We start from the raw sequence: 14,418 nt of genomic DNA, 5'->3' as shown, positions 1-14,418 counted from the left end.
AAATGTGGGTGGGGTGCACCATCAGGTGGAGAAAAACAGATCTGGCGGGAGGTGGGGGAGTGGGGAAGAGGCCTCAGCGACTCCAAGGCTGTTGCCACTATCCGGGCCAGGCGCTCTCACTGCCACCAGTCCAAGGCTGCTGCCATTGTCACCCGGGCAGGAGACGAGCAGGGGAAGCACGTGGCTGCTGGTGCCTGGCCAAGTGCTCTCACTGCTACCGGACACCTGCTTTATGTGGTCTCCAAAACCCTGACTCACACAATGAAGGAGAAAAACAAAAGGACTGAGGGTGTACTGGTCACAGGCATACACTTGGGTCTGAGGCACACAAATGACATTTGTTTACTTGTTTTGAACTTCTCATGACTAGTCATTTTAAACTCATAAGTTATAATGAGTCCTCATTGTTTCCATGAGGATTAGTTTACCATCAATCTTATTGCATCTCTCATTCACTTTCCACACACTTAATCCCACACATCTCAAGAATTCACTCTTAGATATTTCACAATGTATAGCTTAAAGGACTTTTTCTCTCAGAAAGAACTATATCATGATCATATCTGAAAAAATTTACAAGAATTCCTCCATAATACCAAACAACCAGCTAGTTTCTGTCGAATAGTAAAGCAGATGCCAGAATCATAGAAACATCACTCCTTCATTGGAATGAACATGCCGCGAAGCTCCCCAGGCACAGGTGGTCAGGGACGCCTGAGCACAGCACTGTCCCTTCCTGGGGTGGGGGTTACGAGTCCAGGCTCTGCAGTCAGTGGCTTGGCTTGGAATCTTTGCCTTTGAACTCACCAGTCTTGTAACTTAAACTTCTCTGAACCTCAATTTCCTCATACAAAAAAAAAAAAAAAGGGAGTGGCATGGGTACCTACCTCATGGAGATAAAAAGCCCTCAGAACAGTGTCTTGGGCACGGTTAAGAGGCCCGTGAACACTGGCCAGCGTTCACTCCATCCGCAGACACCGCAGATGGAGCATCTCTTCTGCGCTAGGCACTGCCTCGCAGCAGGAAGGGACTGTGCGGAATCACCCCCTGGGGACATGAACAAGCTCAGGCCCTCCACAGATGACCTCACCAGGCACAAAGCCCACATCCATCCTGCTCCTGAGACACAGAGCCCCAAACCATGAGGCTGCCGAAAAGTCTGGAACAATGACTTGAAAATTCCCCTGCAATGTCAAGGGCAAGACACGCACCAAGATTCGCTGCTGCTGAGCCCACAGGAGGAACCAACAGCAACCACAGGAGCCTAGAGCTGGGAGGGGAGGCATCCACAAGCACAAGGGGCTGGGGAAGAGGCTTCCTGTGCAAAGCAGAAGCTTGGAAGTCGACTTGAGGAGTGAATGTCATGGTGCAGTGGGTTAAGTTGCTGCCCACAATGCCAGTTTCCGATATGGGCTCCAGTATGAGTCTTGGCTGCTCCATTTCTGACTAACTGCTTACTAATTCACCTGGGAAAGCAGTGAAACATGGCCCACCTCCTTGGGCCACCGCACCCATGTGGGAGACCCAGGTGAAGTTCTTAGCTTTGGTCTGGCCCAGCCCCAGCTGTTGAGGCCATTTAGAGAGCAAATCAGCAGACAGAAAGCCTGTTTCTCTAACTCCTCCTCAGTCTCCAAAGACAGCCCTCTGGAAACCTAGAGCACCATCTAAGGAGTGGTGCTGTCAGTTGGTCAGGTTTCAAACCAGCACAATACTAATATAAACTTGAGGACTAACACTGACAGTGGAATTCATCTTACCTAAGACCCTTCCACAGTCTTCGTTGCTCAAAACGCAGTCCCCAGCTCCCTCAAACACTCTGATGTGAGCATATACAACAGAGACTGAAACAAATGCCAGCTCAAAATCTGCCACCACTTCTTGTCAACCTTGAGCAAAGGGCAGCTCGTTGCCATGCCTCCACGTCCTAACCTGGAACCACAGGAATAACCATAGTCTCTGTCACCTCAGAACACAGGGAGTGCACACCAACATGAAGCACAGCACCAGGCACAGAAGGTGCCTTTGCTGGACAACAGCTTAAGGTGTGTTATACCTGTTGACATAAATACACTTTGCATCACTCACCTAGCCTAGCCAAGATAAAACAAGGAGGGCATCTTTGATCTCTGTGAATCCCCACCCTTGATTTACATGTGAAACTCACACCCTAGGCTCAAGCTATCTGATATGGGAGCTACCAGGGGCTGCAGCCAGCTCTGTCCCAAATGGGTTACAACCTGAGCCCCCAGTTCACCCAGCTCCTGCTCTCCCGCTACTGTCCACCTTCTGCCAATCCCGCCAAGCAGCTTCACTGCTTTATCCAGGTGTGTGCCCAGCTGCACACGCTGACCGAGGGCTTCTGGGAGAACACTGTCATACAGGGCAATATTCGGCTCAGCCTCGAGGATCCTGTTACCATGACAGCCTCTCGGATGCTGACCCAGACCGCCTGGAGCCGTGGAGTGCACTGGGGGCATCGCCTGGCTCCTCAGAGTGGAAGAGGACATATGCCTCTCTTCCTGCCCTTCCTAGAAAAAGATTTCCCTTGGTTTGGTACAGCACTCAGAGAACAGGAGTCTTGTGTGTCACAGCCGCCAAGTAGTGGGGACCTGGGTTGAGGCTACAGTTAAGGACCTGACTTAGGAGAGAACTGGAGCTGGCTGATAAGTGGAGCAGTGGGTATGCAAACTGGCACCCGTACAGAATCCTGGCAACTTGCAAGGCAATGACTTAGCTACTGAGCCATTGTGTTGGGCCCCACTATGATACTGTTTTTGTGAAGCTCTTTGCAGGCTCTGGGCTCTGACACTTGCTGTCCTCTTTGCCTGGAATGTTCCTCCCTTGGCCCAGCTGCTGCCTCCAGCTCCATCAGGTCTTGGCTCATAGGGCTCCCTTCTCAGATGGCCTTTTCTACCCAACCGAGCGGAAAGTAACCACCTCTTCCCCACCACCATCCTGCTCCAGCAGCCACGTTCTCTCCTCTTACCCTGTATTTTCTCCATCATACTTAAAATCATCAGAAAGTGGCAGGTTAGGACTGTTTCTTTAAAAAAAAAAATAATCAGAATAATCTTGGCTAGTGTGTGTCTCCCTCAACTAGAAAGTAACCCCATGGAGAACAAGGGTCTGGACCAGCTTGTTCACTGCCAAATCCCCAGTAAAGGTAGGTCTTAAGTTTGTCAATTCAGTCACAATGACTAATAGGAACTGCAGCAAACCACAATAACCCCATGCACAGAGAAGTCCTGTGCATGTATGATTCAGCCTCCAGCAACCACTGAGGGAAGGAGCACTAACAGCTCCATTTTATCAAGGGGGGGAAAAAAAACTGGAGTTGATGTGGCACAGCAAGTTAATCCACTGCTTGCAACACCTGCATCCCTTAAAGGAGTGCTGGCTCAAGTCCTGGCCATTCCACTTTGGATCCAGCTCCTTGCTAATGCACCTGGGAAGGCCGCAGTCTACAGGCACTTGGGTTTCTAACACTCAAGGAGACTTGGATGAGGTTCTTGTCTCCTGGCTTTAGCTTGGTCCAACCCCTGGCTGTTGCTGCCATTTGGAGAGTGGTGGGAGGTAACTCTCTCCCCATCCCCTTCTCCCTCTCTTTGTGTATTATTCTTCCTTTCTAATAAATATTGCTCAAAACCAAAAAGCTCAAGGCACACCTTGTAAGTTAGTGCCAGTACTGCAACATGAACCCAGACTTGTCTGCCCGCCAAGCCTCCCTCCAATCGTCACATACTTCTTGCAAACACAAGCAGTGGTATTTCTCCTGGATGTTTCACCACCACCACTCTGTGGTCAGGACACCTCACTGGTCCATCTCCTTTTGTCCATTTCCTCCCTTCATTCCAGGGCAGCTGGGTCTCTCTGTCCAAGCCTCTCCTATCACCAGGTTGGATCCCTGCTTTGGAATCGTTTTCTGCCTGGTGTCTCCAGCCCCGTGCCTGTGAGGTCTGAGTGATTGTAGGCTTGATGGAACACCTGTAACAGCTTAACCAGGCCCTGCCCTGAATGCTCGACACCGATGATCTCACTGAACTCTCTCAGTAACTGCTCCATGATGAAGCAACTGGTAACATTTTCAGGTTCTTATCAGGAAACTGAAGGACAAATGTCTTGCCCAAGTATTACAACTGGTACGAAGCATTCAGAGTTTGAACCTTGCAAGTCATGTGTTCCCAGAGTTTGCTTTTATGCGCCATGCCCCACAGCTAACGTTCAGGTTGTGCACTGGATCTGTTTTCAAAGGGAAAAGAAAGTCTTTAAACCAAGGTAAATGGCCAGCACCAGGGAAATGATGATAGGACGGTCTCTCCATAAAAAAAATATGGGTGCAGCTATATGCAATTGGCGAGTTATGTTCAATTGTTGATTGAAAAAAGGTCACAAATACGTGCGGCCTGATCTCTTCCTTTAATTGGAAGTGGTGCAAGAGGAAGATAATAGATAAATGCATTTATACATCAATACAAGCACAGAAGAACAAGGAAAGCCCCCACCCAAACTGCCACAGCCAAGACCTGATCAGTTTTGCTCACTCCGAAATCTCTAAAACTTGGCACTAGTACACAGTACTTAGTACATACTAACTCAGTAAGTGGTTATCTCTAGAGGCATGCAATTTTGAAGTGGAAGTGGTACTTATTTTCCCGTAACATCTCTATATTGTTGGACATGCATTTAAAATTTGTCTTTAATTCTGTTTACCATTAAAAATTACTTTTATGGAGCGATAGAGCATCCATGTATGCATGTTTCTGACTTCAACCCAATTACACACATACATACACAGAAATATAGGCCATGACTAGAACAGTATTAAAAATTAAAGAAAATGCAAATGCAAACTGATTTAACAGAACACATACATTAAAGGAAATGACTTACTATATAAATTCTGATACTATATAAATACATTGAGTTTGCAAGTTATTTTTAAATTTATCAGCAAAATAATATTTTGCAACAAAAAGGATGCCAATCATTGCACATTCTAAATTCTGTTTTTGTTTAGCACCAACAACTGCAATGTCTGCAAAAAGAGTCCCATTAAACTGAGGCTATTCCACAGACTGCTAAAAACCCTGCACTGTTGTCACTAATCATTGAGACCAACCCAGATATTTTTTAAAAAATAGTTTTATACACACACTGCAACAGAACCTTACATTTGGTGACCATCGCAAATCTGCTTGAAACCACAGGTTTCCATCATGAAATGAAATCACAATGACAGATTTCTGAACCCAGATCCAACCTACAGAAACCTAAAAAAATCTCAGTCTCTTCTCAGCTGTGCACACACTGTCCCCTGGAATCCCTGGGATAGCCACCTTCCCTTGCAGGATATCTGAACCCGTTGACAACATAATTTTTCAGAGATAAATTAACACCTCAGCCTATCTTTACCAGGCTCAATCTGCAGAAACAGGCACCCTGAAAGCCATGCCTGTAGGCCACATCTGTGGCCTTGTGTGTATTGCCTTCTCTGCCTCTGATAAACACATATGTGGCTGGTGTTTACCTATGTTACTCTTTGGTGGTTTTAACAAAAGAGATCAACCTTATCTGAAAAGGCCACTCAAGTAGATGAGGTGATGTCTTCACTGCCATCATAAGGGAGGCCAACTATGGGCCAACATAGTGGTGTTCCTAGAAAATGGCTGTTTCATCCTCCTTGCCAATCAACCGGACATGGGAAGGCCGGGGAAGAAGAGCCAACTTCTAAGTTTCCGGTCTGAGCAAAGGGACCAATGTTGCCCCATTTGCTATGATGGTGACTATTAGGCCAGACAAGAGGGAAGTACAGGTTGGATGTGTTGTTTAAAGTGTCCATATCACAGCATTAGGGGACCCCCCCCCCCCCGGGGTCTACAGATGGACCTCAGGGGGTAGTGTGACGTTGAGGTCGGTAAAGCACTGGAATGAATGAATATCTGGTGTGGAAGGCGAGAGATGGGCATACTCGCATCACCTGTTCCCAAGTCCTTAGGCTGCAGTATGTTCCACAATGTAACCCATAGAGAGCAGGTGTGGGGGAGAATGAGCCATTTACCTCATCCTCATTTTGCCCTACAGGTGCAAAAGGGAAGCAGAAAGGGGCCCAGGACACAAAGATGCATTGAACAGAGCTTACCAGGTGTCAGCCCTGCGCTCCCTGCTAAACAAGAAATTATCTCCTGCAATCAGCAAAAACGATCCTGGCAGAGAAGTCCTATGACTACCATTTCACAGATGGGACCCTGAGGCTGGGAGCAAGCGTGTGGGGGAGCACAGGGCTGTCAAGTCACAGCCCACAGGGAGGCAGTCTCTGGGCCAGATGGAGAATACTGGAGAACGATTACTGTCCCTGGAGCTGGGGGCTGCTACATGGTGAGAAGACGGCTCTGGAGCCGGAACGCCATCTGCAAATCCTACAATCTCCCGAGGCTGGTGGGTCATCTCATCTTCTACACGAGAAACCGAAGGCTGCAGGAGGGGAAGTCAACCGGGCCAGTTCTTGAGTCTGGCCCTTTGGAGAGCCCGAGATTACAGTCGGGCATTCCAACCCTCAGTGGGTCTTGGGGGTCCAGCATGGACAAACGCTTGAATAAACTGTAGCATTTGCAGAGTGCTACGGTGCCCGTTGCTGCGCTAAGCGCTCTGCACAGAGTAGCCTCACTACAGCCTCAAAGCACTCTCAGGTGGCTGCTATTTTAAAGTCCCACTTCACAAAGACAGAGAGGAAACCCAGGCACAGTGAAGTCAGGTGCGCAGGGCCACACAGCTGGTGAACGCCAGAGCGTACATGTGAACCGGTCTCTGCCTCCGCAACCAAAGCTCCGAAAATCCTCTCAGGCCACGGCAGCTATCCTGCATCGAGAGCGAACTACGGATACGCTACACTCACCGCCACCCCCATGGAATCGATATCTTTTCTCTGAAAGCCGACAATAACGCAAACAGACGTGCCTCGTATATGCCATATTCTCTATCGGCCAAATCTCCACATCGCAACAGAATCCCCAGCAAAAGCCCATCACTCTCCTTCCCCATTTCAGCCAAGGGAAATCTGAGCTTCAGCGCGGGTTTTCTCAGATCTCAGCTCCCGAAGCGGCAAAGCCGGGACGCGAACCCCCCGCTCCCCAGCTCCGGGCTCTTCCCCCACAGCAGCCAGGTTACCTGTCTGGAAAGTTGTACCATGCGGGCACTAGTCCGGCCGAGTCCGGAGGGCGTGAGTCCCGGCGCCGCCGCCGCCCCCCACACCCGGTGCCCACACCCGGCCGTCCGTCTTGTCGCCTGCCCGCGCTGACCCTCAGGGTCCGAGCAGCCACCTATTCCCCGCCACCCCTTTCGCGAGGCCGCTCCAAGCACCCAGAACCGCCTACCTGGGCGTCCTCACTGAGCGCCCTGCGGGCCCCACGACCGCGGCGTCCGGCCCCGCGCTGCTCGCTGGAGACGCCGCCAGCTCCGGTGGCCCGAGTGACTTCCAGGGTGCCCACTTCCAAGCCGCTTCGCACGAGGCCTCCTGGGAACTGTAGTTTCACCCGCAGAGGCCGCGAATTGAAATACGCCTGGCGCGCGCGTGCTGCCGGGAGTTGTAGGCGCTCCACCGCACCGCCTGCTGGGAACGGTAGTCGGTCGCCTCTCGGCGGCTCCCGAGCACTTCCGCAGCCCCGAGGGGCGTGAAGGATGGGGGCGTGTCTTGTACAGACTCCGGTCCCAGAACCTCGCTCTTCACGCCCCCTGGCCGGTTCCTCCTCACTCCTCCCAGCCCGGTCCGTTCCCTGTCTCCATTCCGTAGGCCTTCTCCTTTTCTCTCCGTGAGGCACGAGTTCGTGAACCCCGAGCACGCGAGCCTCGGGGAGAGACGCGGGGTGCGGAGTAGCGCCCAGGCAGGTTCTCGGGCCGGTGCGCACGCGCGCTGGGCTCCCTCGGCGTGGTCAGTCGGCCCAGCGCGGGGTTGGGCGACTGACTAACCGCTCTCTTGGAGTCGTTTCGCGGCTTCTCACTGTAGGTCTGTGCCGCTTGGCAGCCACCGAGTGCTGCCACACACACACACTGTCGGGAATCGCGTGGCAGGTAAAAAGGCGCGACCCCCGAGGTGAAGAGGCGGACACGCCCACCCTGGCTCTTCACGCGCAGGTCTGGGTCCGCGGTCTGGCCGTCCCTCTGCTGCCTCGGCCTCTGCTGGCTCCGGCTTGCACGAAGCCTCTTCCACGCATTGATTGATCACGCCCGCGTGTGTGCGTGTGTGTGCGTGTGTGTGTGTGTGTGTGTGTAGGACCCACGGCCTGGGAAAGGGGGCCAAATGCAGCCCACCAGGTCCCCGCTCCCGTTTTTATGAATGGATATTGCCATTCCTACTCCGTAAGGGTCACCGAGGAAATGGACTGGAATTGCAAGGTTCTTGGGTCAGAAAGCCCCAGGCACCATCCTTCCCGCCTCAGCCTTCGGTCTTCCAGGAAGATGCTCTGTGAGACTTGAGGCTGGGAAGCCTGTGTCTCCTCCTGGGAGAGGACAGCAGGTCCTTCAACTCAACGGAAATGTATTAATCCTCTAACCTATGCCTGCTTGGGGTATGGGGATACACAAGAAATTCAGACAGACCGCGTGCCAGCCTCGGGAGGTTCTCAACCCACAGGGCTCTCGGGCTCCCACCAAACACTGATAACCTGAAACAATGTTATCTGGAAGAAACACAGTGCAAGTCCCCTAAGCAACTGGAGGGGTTACACCAAGTTAAGGAGAAATTAATTTTCATAATATATTTAATCCTGATCATCATATACCTAAGATATTCCAAGCTGTATTTGGATGCAAAGATATTTTCACTGCTTCAGTTCTTGCATGTGTTCATTACAAGTCCAAAGACGTTAATATTTGTGGCATTGGTTCTAGTAACAAAACTCTTCAATAACCATTGACAGAAATGGAAGAGACTCGGGTTTGGATCGGCTCAGCTCCAGCCATTGCGGCTGCTTGGGGAGTGAATCAATGGATGGAAGATCTTCCTCTCTGTTTCTCCTCCTCTGTATATCTGACTTTCCAATAAAAATAAATAAGTCTAAAAAAAACCTAAATTAAATAAATGACAATTCAGCCACACAGCGGAATACTCTGCAGGCAGAGCTACAGGTATTAATTTCAACTATTCACTAAGATATACTGAGCGGAAAGCATACAGGGCAGTGTATATACGATTTGTATAAGAAAAACATGCTGATGTCAATGGGTATATACAGGACACCTATAGAAAGACATAATCAGGGTCAATTGAGACCAGGCACGAGGAGTGAGATGAAAAGGTTGCCTTCTTTTTGTTACTCATGTTACATTCTTTTCCTCAGTATGTTTTTGGATATGTCTCCCTTGCTCATTAAAATTAAAAAAAAAAAAAAGTTGAAAGGGGAGGGATGATAGCCATGCCATCAAATCGCCATAACAATGAAACCATCTATATAAAATGCCACTTCAGTCCTGGATGTTGGCATTATTCCCAGGTAACTCCACCCCATAGAAACTAGCCCACGTGTATGTGGGAAAATTGTTTCTCCCCACAGAGAAAGTGTTCCAGCCCCCGCCCCAGCTGTAAAGCCACCTGAAGGCCAGAGTTGCACTGGGAACAAACGTGGGTGCTTTTCTTAGAAAAAAAAAAAAATTTCAGCAGTTAATTTTTTTTTTATTGGAAAGGCAGATTTTATTTTAAAGATTTATTTTTTATTTATTTTTTTATTGGAAAGGCAGATATACAGAGAGGAGAGACAGAGAGGAAGATCTTCCATCCGATGATTCACTCCCCAAGTGAGCGCAACGGCCGATGCTATGCCAATCCGAAGCCAGGAGCCTCTTCCGGGTCTCCCATGTGGGTGCAGGGTTCCAAAGCTTTGGGCTGTCCTCGGACCTGCTTTCCCAGGCCACAGTCAGGGAGCTGGATGGGAAGTGGAGCTGCCGGGATTAGAACCGGCGCCGCCGGGATTAGAACCAGTGCCCATATGGGATCCCGGACGTGCAAGGCAAGGACCTTAACCACTGTGCCATCGCGCCGGGCCCCATATTTTTTTTTTTTTTTTTTTTTTACAGAGAGAAGGAAAGACAAAGAAAAAAATCTTTCATCCACTGGTTTACTCCCCAAATGGCCACAATGGCCTGAGCTGAGCTGATCCAAAGCCAGGAGCCAGAGGATCCTCTAGGTTTCCCATGCAGGTACAGGATCCTAAAGTCTTGGGCCGTCCTCTGCTGCTTTCCCAGGCAGTGGGATGTCAAGTTTAGCAGTTGGGACACAAACCCTTTGCCCATATGGGATGCCAGTGTTTGCAGGCTGAGGATTAGCCAATTGAGCCATCGTGCTGGCCCTAGGTGAGTGCCTTTAATAATGTCATTCAGAGAATAGGACACGCTAAAGTACCCTTCTGACTCAGTAGGCCCTTCTGATACCTGTTGGACTTTGTATACCCCTGTTCTCAAATGTAGGCCCCATCTACAAGGCTGTATAATCCTTGTAGGACCCTACTTAAAGGGGTGGTCAGGTCTCCACGTTATATGTTCTTACAGCACTTTTTGGCTTTTCCTCTTAATGAAATTTAAGTTTGCAGAAGTTCAAAGTAGGTAAAAAGTTCAAAGAATACTACCACATCATTTTGCGTTGTAATCAAATTTAATGAAAGTTCCTTTAGTGCCTGCCTACCCTATGAAAAGTTGTATGGACCTGGACCACTCACTGTCCGGACCCTTAGCCTCACTTCAGAGTCCTACAAATGAATCACAGCCCCTTGACCTGACAGTGTGGTGGAGTTGAGTGCCCCCTAGAGGAAACTCTCTCCATTACAAGGCAGGGCTCATGGGATTTCAGACTACGGACCACATGGTACCTGGGACTGGACTGAAACTAAGAAAAAGTCTAGTCGCAGACTTGTTTTGTCTCCATGACCATATAGAACATGAATATGGCCCGGATACCCTCTTCCCTAAGTTAGCCACAGAGCCCAAATTCTCCATTCAATTCTTTTTAGGGAATTGAGATATTAAACAGTCACTATCATGAGAATGGAGGCCTGCCTCTGGAGTTCACTCTGGCTTTGTCCTGGGTAGATGCTGGGATTAGGAAATAGAATGTGGAAGGAGAGAGATTTATTCATAGAGTAATGTGGTTTATAGGGTGAAAGAGAGAGCCAAAAGAAAAAAAAAAAACCCAATTTCAGAGCCTTGGGATTTAGAGGTCCTCTTTTTTGATGGGTTCTCCGAAATGTTCCCTCAAAAGGAGCTTGCTTTTTGTGGGCTCATTGTGTGACAGAAATGGAACCCAGTGGAGACAACCGATAGCAGAAACTGCAGATTAGTTACAGCCATGACGACTCTCCCAGCAGCTCCGGGGCATCAAGAGCAGGCTGATGGGGTTAAGTCTGAGATCGGGGCCTTGCCCGCAGAGCCATCCACTGATGTGCAGGATCTGAAGCAGAGCGCACAGGCCCCTGCAAAGTGGTCCCAAGACGCAGCAAGCACAGGGTGAACAGGGAACAGAATGGAACAGGATACTGGAGGGCAGCACACAGCTTCAGCACAACGGGAAGAGACAAAAGAGATACTGACTTCTGGCACGCAGTTCCTTGCTCCCACTGTGAGTAAATTTAGGGGTAAAGGTTTATTTATTTGTTATTAGAAAGTCAGATTTCCAAAGAGAGGAGAGACAGAAAGATCCTCTGTCTAACTGCTTCACTCCCCAAGTGGCCACAACAGCCGGAGCTGAGGCAATCCCAAGCCAGGAGCCAAGAGCTTCTTCCAGGTCTCTCACGTGGGTGCAAGATCCCAAGCCTTTGGCCATCTTTGACTGCTTCCCCAGGCCACAAGCAGGGAGCTGGAAGGGAAGTGGAGCAGCCAGGATACGAATGGGCACACATCCATCCCAGCGCATTCAAAGCAAAGACTTCAGCCACTAAGCTACCACGCTGGCCCCAGACAGCTTTCTTTTTTTTTCTTTTTTGATTTATTTTTGTTGGAAAGGCAGATCAGATTTATATAGAGAGAAACAAAAAGATCATCCACCTGCTAGTTCACTAGCCAAAAGCCTACAAGGGCTGGAGCTGCACTCACCTGAGGTAAAGATCCAGGAGCCAGAAACTTCTTCTGGGTCTCCCACATGGGTGCAAGGTCACTGCCTTCCTAGGTCATAAACATGGAGCTGGATGGGAAGTGGAGTAGCCAGGACATGAACTGGCAACCAGATGGGATCCCGGTACTTGGAGGTGGAGGATTAGCCAATTGAGCCATCACACCTGGTCCAGAGAGTTTTCTTAACAACACCTGGAAGAGCTTCTTTCTTTGATATTGTAGGTGAATCTTCAACAACTGTGGACCAGGTCTTAGTGTTGAATATGCCCCCATGTGGTCTCAAATATGTCCCTATCCCCCGACTCTGATATCCTATTCCTCCTACATCAGTGAAGATGATGACATCTGCCTCTCACAATTTTCTGAAAGTGATGAAGCGATTGATGTATGTGCTGTGCTGTGTGAGCACCTGCATGCACACTCTGATCTGTTGTGCGTATGTGAGCTGATGATAAGTCTATTCTCAGCTCCTTGCGAAGCCAGCCATCCAGTCCCTGGGGCAAGCCAGGGTCCAGGCTCGGCCATCTGGAGAGGCTCGGCCATCTGGGAGAGTGTTCCACTGCCCTTGCATCAGGAGGCCAGATCAAACTGATCGGAGACTCCGCAACTCTCCAAACCAAGGACTCTCACACTTTAGCTAGCATTAAGATCAGCTGGAGGGCCTGGTGTGGTGGGACTAGTGGCTGGAGTCCTCGCCTTGCACGCGCCAGGATCCCATATGGGCAGCCCCACTTTCCATCCAGTTTCCTGCTTGTGGCCTGGGAAAGCAGTCGAGGACGGCCCAAAGCCTTGGGACCTCGCACCCACGTAGGATACCCAGAGGAAGTTCCTGGCTCCAGGCTTTGGATTGGCTCAGCTCCAGCTGTTGAGGCCACTTGAGGAGTGAATCAGCTGATAGATGATCTTCCTCTCTGTTTCTCCTCCTCTGACTTTCCAATAGAAATTAATCTTAAAAAAAAAAAAGACAAGCTAGAGAGCTTGTTGAGACTCAGATTTCAGGGATCCTTTCTTCGGAGTTTCTGATACAGGCCTCAGAGCAGGGGAGGGTAATAGTTTGTGTTTTTAACAAATTCCCAAGTGAGGCTGGGAATTATGTTCATTATTATACTATATATATTAATCTATGAGAACAGCACTTTCACTACCTGGTCACATCTTTTAAAAATCCCTCCTCTTAATACTGAATGATGAATGGGGCTTAAATCTTGAGTTGTGGTGTGGATATTCAAATCATAGCAATATTATTTCTGGTTCTGTTATTAAAAGTTAGACAGCTATATGAACCTTCCTATGTCTGTCTGCTCATACAGGTGTGCTCAAGACTTTTGAGGAAATAGGAGTGTGTATCATTTACTGAAGAGCACACTTTAGGAACCATTTCCCTTTAGTTTTTGTTTCATCTAGCAAACAAGGTTGGGTTTCTACTGCCCTCTGCTGGGAAGACCATGCATTTAACTGTCATGTTTTCAAAGCACCTGAGAAGTAGAAAATGGCATGAAAGGAAATTGAGTGGTCACTTACCTGAGAACCAGACTAACCTGAAAATGATAATCACAACTTCTTATTAATTCAGAGTCTACTTAACATGGTTTTCACATGAATTACCCTCTTCAAATTTTTTTTTCGCAACAACCTTGTAAACTAGGCCAGATAGGCATTTTCATTTACAGAAAGAAATGAGAAGTTAAGTCCATCATCACACTAGTGACAACAGACTCCTTGACAGAGGGATTGTTCGAAGTAAGAATATTTACAGTCCAACCTGCAAAATTAGCAGTCTCGCGATGACCGAAGAGAAGGGAATGGAGAACAGGGCAATGATTCAGCTACCTGATTCCACAAGCTTGAGGAAGGCTTCGAGCCCAAATGGCCAGATCTTTTCTCTGTCTGTGGTAGGTGGTGCTGACTTAGTACTGGGTGCTTATCATCTCTCGCTTTCTTTTTTTTTTAAGATTTATTTATTTATTTATTTTTAAAGATTTATTTTTATTGGAAAGGCGGATATACAGAGAGGAGAGACAGAGAGGAAGATCCTCTGTCCGATGATTCATTCCCCAAGTGAGCGCAACGGCTGATGCTATGCCGATCCAAAGCCAGGAGCCTCTTCTGGGTCTCCCATGCGGGTGCAGGGTCCCAAAGCTTTGGGCTGCCCTCGACTGCTTTCCCAGGCCACAGTCAGGGAGCTGGATGGGAAATGGAGCTGCCGGGATTAGAACCGGCGTCCACATGGGATCCCGGTGCATTCAAGGCGAGGACTTTAGCCACTAGGCCACGCTGCCGGGCCCATCATCTCTCTTTTTTTAAGTCTTGAGATTCATACAGCAACAG

The 14,418-nt window shown here is 49.0% G+C and overlaps 1 protein-coding gene across 1 annotated transcript in view; it reads right to left on the bottom strand.

Annotated features, from left to right (window-relative positions):
* LOC121166872 (signal-induced proliferation-associated 1-like protein 3) overlaps positions 1-7,457 on the bottom strand; it is a 209,217-nt gene extending 201,760 nt beyond the window's left edge. The window contains exon 1 of the mRNA XM_040996189.1: positions 7,371-7,457. The gene's annotated coding sequence lies outside the window, so the exon portion shown is untranslated. The remainder of the gene's footprint in view (positions 1-7,370) is intronic.
* Between the last annotated feature and the right edge of the window lie 6,961 nt (positions 7,458-14,418).

This window comes from Ochotona curzoniae, unplaced genomic scaffold, assembly GCF_017591425.1.
Source record: "Ochotona curzoniae isolate NIBS_2020 unplaced genomic scaffold, NIBS_Ocur_1.0 patch258, whole genome shotgun sequence".
Lineage (NCBI taxonomy): Eukaryota > Metazoa > Chordata > Mammalia > Lagomorpha > Ochotonidae > Ochotona > Ochotona curzoniae.
This window is presented reverse-complemented; position numbering and strand designations above follow the sequence as displayed.